Below are 11,512 nucleotides of genomic sequence, written 5' to 3' on the forward strand. Positions count from 1 at the left end.
AGACTCTCTCTAACCTGTAGCAAAAACTGCAATGGCCCTCACTTTCCATAAGGGGATCAAGTTGCTTTTCTGAAATCAGAGGAGTCACTTTTCTTCCTGTTAGTTTTGAGCTGGCTTTCCCACGGGGACACATGTGGGTCCGGGCACAGCTGCTCCCGGCTGTAACCTGGGCTGACACACGCAGACAGCTGTTGGAGGAGGGCACCCCTTTCCCTCTTTGTTCCACTGAGCTCTTGGCTTAGCTCAGCTTTTGAATCCCGGCAACACCGCTTCATCGGCAAAGCACAGACCCCAAGATAAGGCAGAAAAGACCAGCCCATGCGGAGCCCGACTCCAGTCATTTAAAGCAAGATCGATCTCACTTCCCCTGTTTCCTCAGTGATCTGAAATAACATTTGAAGTTCTGCTTTGTCTCTTTGGAGACCTGCCAATGGCTTCAAGGCATGTAGTGAAGTTATATATCAAGACAAGATTACACTCAGAACTTTTGAAAAGTGATTCGCACTTAGCAATAATATACAATATGAATTTAATAATCTGCCATACTACTTTCTTTCTTTCCTCAAGGAAGTGAATGGAATACTTACGTAGCAAAAGCAATCTCTCACCATGGGCATGATTAATCAATAATGGTTTTTTTTTTTAGTTCATAAACTATTATCCATGATGGGTCTTAAAAGGAACAAAATGAGCGAGTTCTTGGATGTTCTTCTTGTGATCTTGACTACATAAATGTTCTCAAGACATCTCTTGCCATCACTTGTTAACTTTAAAAATGAAGAAAAAAATTCTTACTATATTGAAATTAATGGGTGAAATGTAGTCTTTAAGAATAAAGAACACCAAAAACCCACCGGTCACTTTCCCCATTCTGACCACAATTACATAATTAATTATCAAGTTCAATGCACTTTCCCTGCCACAATCTAGATAGGTGACTCTCACACTCTTTTTAAAATCTATCTTAAGTTGTATGATCATTATACTGATACATTCTTATAAAACATTTACAAAATGGGGAACAACCCATTCCACCCTGTTCCACCCACATCTCTGTAAGCTCAGTGTGGCATAGATTCTTCTAGACCTTTTTTATACGCACGTATAGACATACAAATATTTATATATAAACACAAATATTTACATTAGAGGCATATGGTTTAATTTTATGATTGTCTTTTACATATATGGAATTATATCGTACCCAACTGTTTCATAACTTGATTTTTAACTTCATGTCTTGGGGATGTTGCCACATCAATACATGTAAATTTGCCTTTCTCTTTGGAACCACTGTGAAGTATTCGATTGTGTCTGTATCCCACACTCTGTTAACTCTTCCCCTATGCATTTATACAGTTTCCATTTTTCCCCATTACAAATGATGCTTCCATGGACATCCCTGCAAAAGCTGCTCTTTGAGCACATGAGTATTTCTCCATAGCCATACCTAGATGTGGAATCATTCTGACAAAGGGACTGGAGTTTTATTTTAAAAAATACTGTTAAATAGTAATAGTTATAGCTAACTATTACATGCTTGGACCTATATTAACTCAGTCCTTATACCTATGACATAGGTAATATCATTGCTTCTATTTAGAGCTGAGAAAACTGAGGTACAGAGAGGTCAAGTAACTTGTCCAAAGTCACACCATGGAACCAGGATTCATATCTGGACATCTCACTCCAGAATCTATGTCCTTAGCAAAACACTAGGCTGTCTCTCTCAAATGTGTAACTGTATGGACATATTATGTACCTAAACTATATACAAAAATAGAAGTTAAAAGAAATTATATAAACCAGTTAATATTTTATAACATTAATAGTCAAAAGCTTTTTCTTTTAATAAAACTATTCTTAATAGTAATATTTTTATGAAAATATGTGATAGAATATGCTCCCTTCTTAAAAATATTTGACTCTATACTTTATGATGCAGTCATTCAAAACTTAGGTTCAGTTTATTGGCTGTCACAGCTGAAAATGTTACCCCACAAAGACTCAGAGGGAAGAAGTACATGCTGGACCATACTGACTAAATCCTGATGTGAATTTTTAAATCCCATCCACCAATTAATCATAGTCTTTTCCTAAAGTGTGGCTGGTAAATGTCCATTTGCTCTGTATGTCAATATGTTCTCCTTAGGAAGTAATCAGAACATTTCACGTTTCTGTGCGTGTTGGTAGCTTGTCTCCAATGTGGCCGCCATCAATTCCTTCCCTCCTAGCAAATGCCAAGTCATTTCCCTACTGAGAGACAGAGTCTGTTCTTTCATTCCCTTGAATCTTGGCTAATGTGTGACTGCTTTAGCCAATGGGGTATTGTTAAAATGAAGCTGCCTGATTTCTTTTTTGATTTAATTTGTTTTAATGTTTGTTTATTATTTATTTATTTACTTACTTACTTACTTACTTTTTTGAGAGGCAGACAGAGCCTGAGCAGGGGAAGAGCAGAGAGAGAGAGAGAGAGAGAGGGAGACACAGAATCCGAAGCAGGCTCCAGGGTCTGAGCTGTCAGCACAGAGCCCGACGTGGAGCTCGAAGTCACAGGCTGGACTGCGAGATCGTGACCTGAGCCAAAGTCGAGCCACCCAGGTGCCCCAGACGCTGGCTGACTTCTGAGACTTGGTCATATTGAAGACTTTGGACTTTCTGGGGAAAGCCAGCCACTGCATAAGATAGAGTACCCAGAGATTGCCAGGTTGTGAGGAAACCCAGGCCATTCATGTAGGTAGAAAAGGAAAGAGATGCTTGGCCAGCTCTCAACACTTCCAGCCAAGCTTGCCCAGACAGCAGACATGTGAATGAGAAAATCTTCAGGTGACTTCAACCCCACTCACCTGTGACTGCAGTTGTGTGAGACATCCCCAAGTGAGAACCATCCAGTTAAGCCTGTCTATACCCAGAATTGTAAGAGATAGTATTAAATTATTTTAAGCCACGTAGTTCTAGAGTGCAAATTATCTGCATCACAAACAGTAGAACAGAATTTTACTGCAATGCCACATTTGGAAGACTTTTCAGTGGGTTAGATCATTTTATTTTCATGGTTTCCTTCAAGGGTGAGACACGGCAGCTTTGTATGGGTATACTCATAAAGCTTTTTAAAAGGCATGAGAACAAGAAATATTTTCAAACATTCATTTGCAAAATGTTCTTTCTGCGGCTGTTTCTATTTTAAAAACATTTTTTTAAGCCACATATTGTTTAAAACGTCACTTTTCCTAATAGGAGCAGATTAGTTTTTTTCCCCCAAATATGTACAAAGCGGGAAACTACAAATCATTTTTGTCATCATAGAAAAAGTCCATTTTTTAAAACTTTTTATTGTGAAACAGTTGCGAGAAGAGTACAAAGAACTCTCGTATATGCTTCACAGAGATTTCCCAACTGTTATCATTTTACATGTTTGCTTTATCAGTCTCTGTAAATATTGTATTAATTATTTTCCTTATGAACTATGCAACCCAGTTGCAGATATAATGCTTCTTTACTCCGCATAAACTGGGACATTGTTTTACAAAATCACAGTGCAGTGATCAAACCCAGGAGCTTAACGCTGATGAATGCTATTATCTAATCTATAAGCTTTATTCAAATATCACCAGTTATTCTAATAATGTCATTTTGAGTAAATAAATAAATAAATAAATAAATAAATAAATAAATAAAAGAAAAACATCTCACCCAGGGTCCCATTCAGAATCACATGCAACATTTTCTCGACATGCTTCTTGTCTCTTAATCTGGAGCAGTTTTTTAGTCTTCATTTCTCCCCAGTGACCTTGATACTTTTGAAAAAGTCAAGCAATTTGGATTTATTTCTTCATGATTAGAATCAGGTTATACATTGTTTTTCTTTCTTTTCTTTTCTTTCTTTCTTCCTTCCTTTTTTTTTTTTTTTTTGCACAGAATTGATTCTCTATCCTTTCAACACAACTTATTAAAAAGTACCTGATGTTGTTTGTTTTCTGTATATATGGGTCTATTTCTGCTTTTTCTTTGCTTGCTTGTTTGTTTGTTTGTTTGTTCACTTGTTACATGTGATCTCACATGTAAGTGAAATCATATGGTATTTGTCTTTCTCTGACTTACTTCACTTAGCATAATACCCTCTAGGTCCATCCATGTTGCTGCATGAAAAAGCCTGTTTAAAAGGGAGGAAAGAGCTGCAAGAGATTCAAGAAAGGAGTCATTATGTGAGAAATGACATCCAGACTAAGAGATTTGAATGAGCAAATGAAAGAGACACGAGGGGTTGGGGACAGAGCGGCAGTTTAGAAATGGATTTAGGTAAGTTTTCAACAAGGACAGTGAGGGACTGATTGGTCTTGAATAAGCTATGTTTGCTAACAACAAAACAGCAGTAAGCCCCTTGAAAATTAAATGCGTATCATAACTTGTCTTAATGCTTAATGCTTTCACTACATCGTCTCATTTAAGTCATGTAATAACCTCATGAGGTAGACCTGTTAGTCCCCGTTTTACAGTTGCATAAAATGAGGCTCAGAGAGAGGAAAGAGATTTGCCCGAGTAGATGAGACTAACTCCAAAACCCTCACTTGCTAACAGTCTGCTTTCAGGTTGGGGCCATACCCATATTATATTGATAGTCAACAAGCAACGGAATGAACTACACCAACCGATTTCTTAACAAGTTAAAAACAATCTTCTCTCCTATAAAAATACACAATAAACACCAAAGGCTCTAGGATGCATTCTTTGATACTGGTAACAAACTAAAAGAAACTAGTTCTCCCAGCTTGCAAAAATGCAAGAAAAGGCCAAAAACTAAAGGTTTTAAGTCCATTTAAATGAGCGAGTAAATCTTGTGGCAATATCATCCATGTGACTGGGCCTTAAATAAATATGAGTTCATTATTTAAGAATAAATAACGAGTTACAAATTATTTTTGCAAGTATCAATCATTCACAACCATCTTCTTTTGTCAGTGGCCTAGAAATCTTGAGCCAAAAGCTTTATGTTACTAAAGATTAAATTCTTCACTAGTAGGCCGAGGATGAAAATATATTGTGTTTTTATTTGGATAGTCTGGGAGTATTGAATTTGTCCTTTTCTTATCATTAACATTCATCTCTCTGGATCAGCCACTTCTCTTTGAACTCGGGAAACAGGAATTTGATAGCACACAGTATTTAAATCAATTAAAACAAGAATCCAGACAGAACCAAGTAATTCTGGGAGTTAACTGCAATAACTCTTTCATCTCAAAAAAGTTCAGTTCAGTTGTTTATTTGGAAAATGACCAGCATCAACACTAACTTTCCAGGGTGCATAAATGTGTTTTCCTACAATTACTAATACTATGTTCTACTTTCCAAAGAACAGAAATGAACCAAAGGGATATAAGCACTTGTTGGCAAAATTAAAAAAAAAAAAAGCTTTATTTTAGGAATTAGAAATTTGAACTCACTTTCTGAAGTGCTTTTAACTCAACACAAGTTGCATGTAGTAACGTGTTCAACAAACTTTTCTGATTTATGGTATGGACATGGCTGTGAGTTGGACGTTACATGGAACAATTTCTCTGGAGAGGCGGTGATGTTGCCAGCTGTCAATAATAAAGCCAGAAAGGAGTTTGTGAAGGTTCATTTGATCTGATTTTGACTTGGTCTCGTTTGGTGGGGTCTGAAAAGTGCAAAGAAGCAAATGGCAATAATGATAATCACTCATATTGCAACCCGGAGCTAATCACTATTAATGTTTAGCATAGCTGCTGCTAATTTTTTTTCTGCTTAGATACATTATTCTAAAGATTGTGCAAGCTATCTGGTTACAACATTTTCTTTTAAAGAAATAATTAGTTCCTTTCTAATCAAGCTGAGTGTCTTTGGACATCTACCCTTGCCCTGGTGCCTCCCGCTCTTGCACTTGATTTGCTTCTTTCCCTTTCTTTAAAGCAGTTTTTGGCTTTCTGCTTCTGCTCCTTCTTCCCTTTCCGCCTTTCCTTCCTCTGCTGTCTATAGCCTTCCAATTCCATCCATCACCTAGCGTTACACTGTAATGAACTAGTGTGGCTATGTAGTAGATTAGGGCCTCCTATGAATCCGGAGAAACAACTTACAGATGGAGAAATAATAAAATGTATCCTTCTAGTCCACGGGAAGCAAATTCTTCCTGGCTTGGAACCTTGCAGATTTGATTTATTGGATCGAATCCCCTTAATCATAACTGCCCTTTTGGATGGGTTCAAAGAGTACGTATTCCAATGACCTAAATAAGAACAAGGCACATACACTCAAAAGGCCAGCATGGGATGGAAAAATAAAGTCAAAGGGACTTTATTCCTTAGACCAGAAGGAAATCCATTTCTTACCCTGGATCCAAGACTTTGATGGCTCCAAGCCAGCAGCCCATTTCCTATTTTAAAATCTTTGATATCACCTGAGTTCTTCTTTTTTAAAAAAAAATTTTTTTTATTACATTTATTTATTTTTGAGACAGAGAGAGACAGAGCATGAACAGGGGAGGGGCAGAGAGAGAGGGGGACACAGAATGGGAAGCAGGCTCCAGGCTCTGAGCCATCAGCCCAGAGCCTGACGCGGGGCTCGAACTGACGGACCGCGAGATCGTGACCTGAGCTGAAGTCGGACTCTTAACCGACTGAGCCACCCAGGCGCCCCCAGAGTTCTTCTTATGAGATAAATAATACATGCCAATGTACCTTAAGAAATAGAAAGCCGTAGATAAATGTGCATGGTTATTTTTATCAATCTATGCTGTCCGTCTCTTTCCGCACCAAGAGCAGAATAGTTTTGCTTTCTTGTTCCTATTGTACAGTATGAAAAATAAAGCTTACAAGAAATGTTTTCAAGCCGAAGGGAAATGGCATCTCCTTCCGGCCCAGTTCCTGGCACATAATGAGTATGTATCAAACATACTTTAATGAAATTAATATGAAACGAAAAATGCTACAAGTTGTCTTTTGAAACAAGTAGCAATGAGAATATCTTCAAAGAACCACCCCATCACATAAAGCCCTTCTCACTAAATACTGTCTGGCAAATCCAGATAATTCATTCTTGACTTTTGCTGAGATAGTTGTAAATCTAGCCTTTTTAAAAGACTCTCAACCTACCCTTATGTAGAGGGATAAAAATGGTGAGATTAGTAATAGAATTATGAATAGGATAACAACATCTTACTTACTCCTGTCCCTGAGGCACAATCCTTGGCAAGGAAGCCAGATCTTATCAATGGTGACTGAATAAATATATTTTAGTTTGTAATAAAATGACTTAGCACAGGTCCAGATATTTATGTATCAGTAAGTGATGGCTTTAATTTTTAATCACTTGAAAATACTATAAACTGATCTTTGCATCTCCTTCAAGCCCATAAGTAATAAGTATTTATCAAACATACTTTACGTAAACTAACATAAGGCATATCGAGGCACTACAATCTGATTGCCATTCTCAATTAGTTTGTGTTTTTTGCCTCCATGAAATTTTATTTTCTTATGCTTGTGTTGATAGACAGTATGGAAATATACAGGATTGGATCATAGACTCCAGAGGACTACTGTTATTTATGGGCAGATTTCATGAATTCCAATTGTCCTCTGGCTGGCTTGTACTTAAAAGGAAAAGTCTAACTCAGTGTGTAGGAAGAATGTTAAGCAAGAGTATTATGAAGTTAAAAAAAAAACTCACCTATAAAACTGAAACTATTTATGCCTAGGGAGAATTTATATTATTTACATTCCTTTTCAGATAAAAAAAAATTATATGGAAAGAACCGTTGGGAAACAGAGCCTCCCCTTGATGAGTTAATATTTTATCCCATTTGTATCATTGCTGGAAGAAGAAAATAAAAGTTGAACATCAAGGGAATGCTTTGAAAAAGTAACCTAATGGCATGTACCATTTGATATCAAAGTTATAACATCGAGTAAAGTGTACGGACAACCTATAAGTATTTGTGCAGCCACACATCACTCCAGGCAATTGCTTATTAGGGATACCTGTTCATACTCCTTGAAGTATAATTAGGTGCCTTTTTTTTTATTGTCCAACTCAAAGTGGACACACTACAGAAGAACATGGTTGAAAGATGGGCATAAGGGAACTTTAGAAGCCTATCTATTCAGTAGCTGTGGGTATGTAGGTACATTGAAAATAGTTGCAATGTACTCTTTAATCCTTCAGTAAATAAAATGCCTTGTGAATATTTGACATTGAGGATAATTCATGAGACTATTATCCCAGGGAAGGAGGGGTAGATATACCTTCAATAAAGATGTATTTATTCTGGATTAATCAACAAAGTTGATTATTCTGGATTCATAGGAAGATAATATTGTTAAAAACCAGGCTTTTTTGAGAATATTTTTTCCTCAAAATCTCTCCTTATATATGTTTATGTCTCTCCTTTAATAAATATCCCAATTATATACCAGTCCTGGTCTACTCAGAAAACAGAGTTTTTATGTGGACGTACAGTCAAGAAAGAGGATAAGAAGAAAGAAGTTCCAAACCGAGAAAAAAGAAAGGGCCTCTTCACTAGAGAAGATGGACAGGAAAGGGTAAAGGAGATAGAGAGAGATGGAAAACATAAGACTCGACTGAGAAGTCGGCCAGAACCCCAGACAGTCCTAGGAGTCAGCCAAAAGGAGAATGTGAGAAAACAGTAAGTCTGATGGAAATCTTGAATAGATGAAGGGGAATCTGAGAACATCCAGACTGGCTTTCCACTTTCCTGTGGAAACCAATATGGTGCAAGCACGTAGAAGAGCAAGGGCACTATGAGATTTCTAAACAATTGGGCCTAAAATGGCATTCCCTAGTCTTCATGCACTGCATGTGGACTCCAGCAGTTTCTACAAGCACGGTAGCTGGTGCACAAAAGGTAGCTAAAGGGAAAGGCTAGCTAGCTTGCCGGGGAGAACTACCACGATAGGGACAAAGAAACCTAAGTGTGCCCACACTTAGGACTACTTGGTAGACTTGGCAAGATCTTGCCAAATCTGCGGAATAAGAAAGAAAGAAAGTTAGGCCCCGCCTGGGGAGGTGGACAAGTTCCCAAGAACAATCAACATGGTACCTTATCCATGAGGAGAGAAGAGACCATAACTTACCCTACCCATGAGTGCTTCAGCTGCCAGTGCCGGTGTCCAATAGAACCAGATGGCACCACTGCCTTATTATCTGGCCCTAGTGTATTAGAAACCTGTGAAGACCAATCAGTGTTCAGACTTTTGGTCCTTCCAGCTCTTATTGGCAGGAGGTAGTGGGAGCACCCCCCTCCACCCCTCTACACAGAGCTTCCAGTTTGGGAGCTCATAGAAAGGAGGAAAAAAGAGAGGAGCCATCCTGATAGAGACTTTAACCTTGAAGTGAACTGGAATTTAAACCAGAAGAGATTGGGTTACCTTCAACTTGGCAAGTTTACATTAACTGGAAGATTCCAGAGAAAGATGAACTCGGTAATACAAAACAAAGTTATAGTTTTTTTGCACACAGGAGACTGAATGCATAAATTTCAACCCAGCTGCCCTACTTTTAAGAGGTCAGCTTTTTCCTTTGCTCTGAGAAATATTCTGGCCATTTTCTTTGCCAAGGCAACTGGAGCTTTCTGTCACAGATTCTCCCTCAAGCTTTCTGAAGATATCTCAGCCTAACCAGCTTTGTTTTTCCACCTTGTTGCTTTAACCTTTGGTGCTGGATTCTCGCTAACCTTTCAGGCTTGATCAAATCTGAGCCCTAGTTCATTTGGTACTTCAAGTTATAAATCAAACTTTATTCCATTCCTAGGAGTTTTGTTCTCCCAGGTCTACTAAACACTGTGTCTATATCTAATTAGATTCTTTGTTTCTTGCGGGCAAAAACTGTGGCCAATACATCTATATTCTAAGCTCTTAATAAAAATGTTTGTATGCTGGGGCACCTGGGTGGCTCAGTCAGTTAAGCGTCTGGCTCTTGGTCTCGGCTTAGGTCATGATCTTATGTCTTATGGGATTGAGCCCTGTGCACAGGCTCTGTGCTGACAGGGCTGAGCCTGCTTGGGATTCTCTCTTTCTGCTTTTTCCCTGCTCTAATGAGCACAGTCTCTCTCTCTCTCTCTCTCTCTCTCTCTCTCTCTCTCTCAAAATAAATAAATAAACATTAAAAAACATTTCACATGTAAGTATGTGTCTGCAGGTTTTCACCCATATAGAAAGGGCAGTTTTTGGAGCTTGAATACACACACACACACACACACACACACACACACACACACCCCACACATCACTTTCCTCTCTATTCACACTGGGCATTAAAAGTGGGCCTATTTAAAATTGTATTTAGACAGTGAACATAAGCGTTACATCTAAACCAAGATCTTTTAAGGACCTAATAGTCAGCTAGTTTGATTACCATTATTATAGATAATACGTGGTTTACGCTGGGACTTAGGCATAGCTGCCTACAATTCTTGTTTTTCTGCTGAAATCACTACCTACACAGTTACATGACACCAATAATAAGTTTGTAAGTAATTAGTGACAAAGCTTTCTTTTGTTGTGTTTCAATAGAGCGAAATCCTGGGGCTAATTCTACCATTATGTACATATGATATCACTTCCTGAAAATATAGGAACATGAGGGGTTCTGTTGTTGTTTTTTTAGTACAACAAAGTGAGAAATGCTATGGAAGAAATGGCCTCCAGAAATGTGGTTGATTTCTATCTCAGGAATGTGTGTGAAGAACTAGGAGGATAGGTTTCGTCAAATAGCTGCTAAACCCAGCAGGCTCCAGCTAGCCTCTATTTAGCAACTAGATCCCAAGACCTTCTACCTGCCTGCATCTTAAGTTTCCTAATATTTCACCAGCTCTGGGTACAAATGAAGTCACATTAATACAAATAGTCCATATTTCACCCAACCAGACCTTTGCTTCGCATTCTAAATTTTTTCTCCATAAAAAGCTCCCCTAAATATTTCTGACATTATCCAGGGTGGTTCACACGAGCTTATTAACAAGTCTGGTCAGATGTGTCCTGACATCCCCCAGGTGCTGCTGTCACTTGCAACACAAAGCATGATTCCTTCCAAACCCACCGCCCTTCAGGATGCGGTCGGCTTCCTCGTGAGGAGAGCAAACACGCAGACAGACCCTGCTCGGCCTCTGGCCACCTTCTCTGGGTCTCACAACCCAGACTGCTCCCACTCTGGAAGATGTACTCAGAGCCAGATGACTTCTTTTCTCACTGAGTATGTGGATCTTCTCCTTAGGGAGACACCAAGCAATGCCATAAACAGATTTTAATCAAAGTCACTTTTTTAGGTTGTGCTAATGTGAGCTTTTTCTCAGGATCCAAGCAGCAGAGGAGTCCAAAGGATGGGGCCTAGGGCAGAAATAATGCTGACAGACAGCACTGGACCAAGATAGCTCTTGGCCTTAACTGAGACCTCGCCATCATTGAGACAGACATCCAACAGGCTTAGAGCATCAGTTCACCTGGAAGGCCTGACAAGTAAAATTCTCAGCGTGGCTCAAGCT

This window comes from Panthera leo, chromosome D4 (assembly GCF_018350215.1).
Source record: "Panthera leo isolate Ple1 chromosome D4, P.leo_Ple1_pat1.1, whole genome shotgun sequence".
Classification (NCBI taxonomy): domain Eukaryota; kingdom Metazoa; phylum Chordata; class Mammalia; order Carnivora; family Felidae; genus Panthera; species Panthera leo.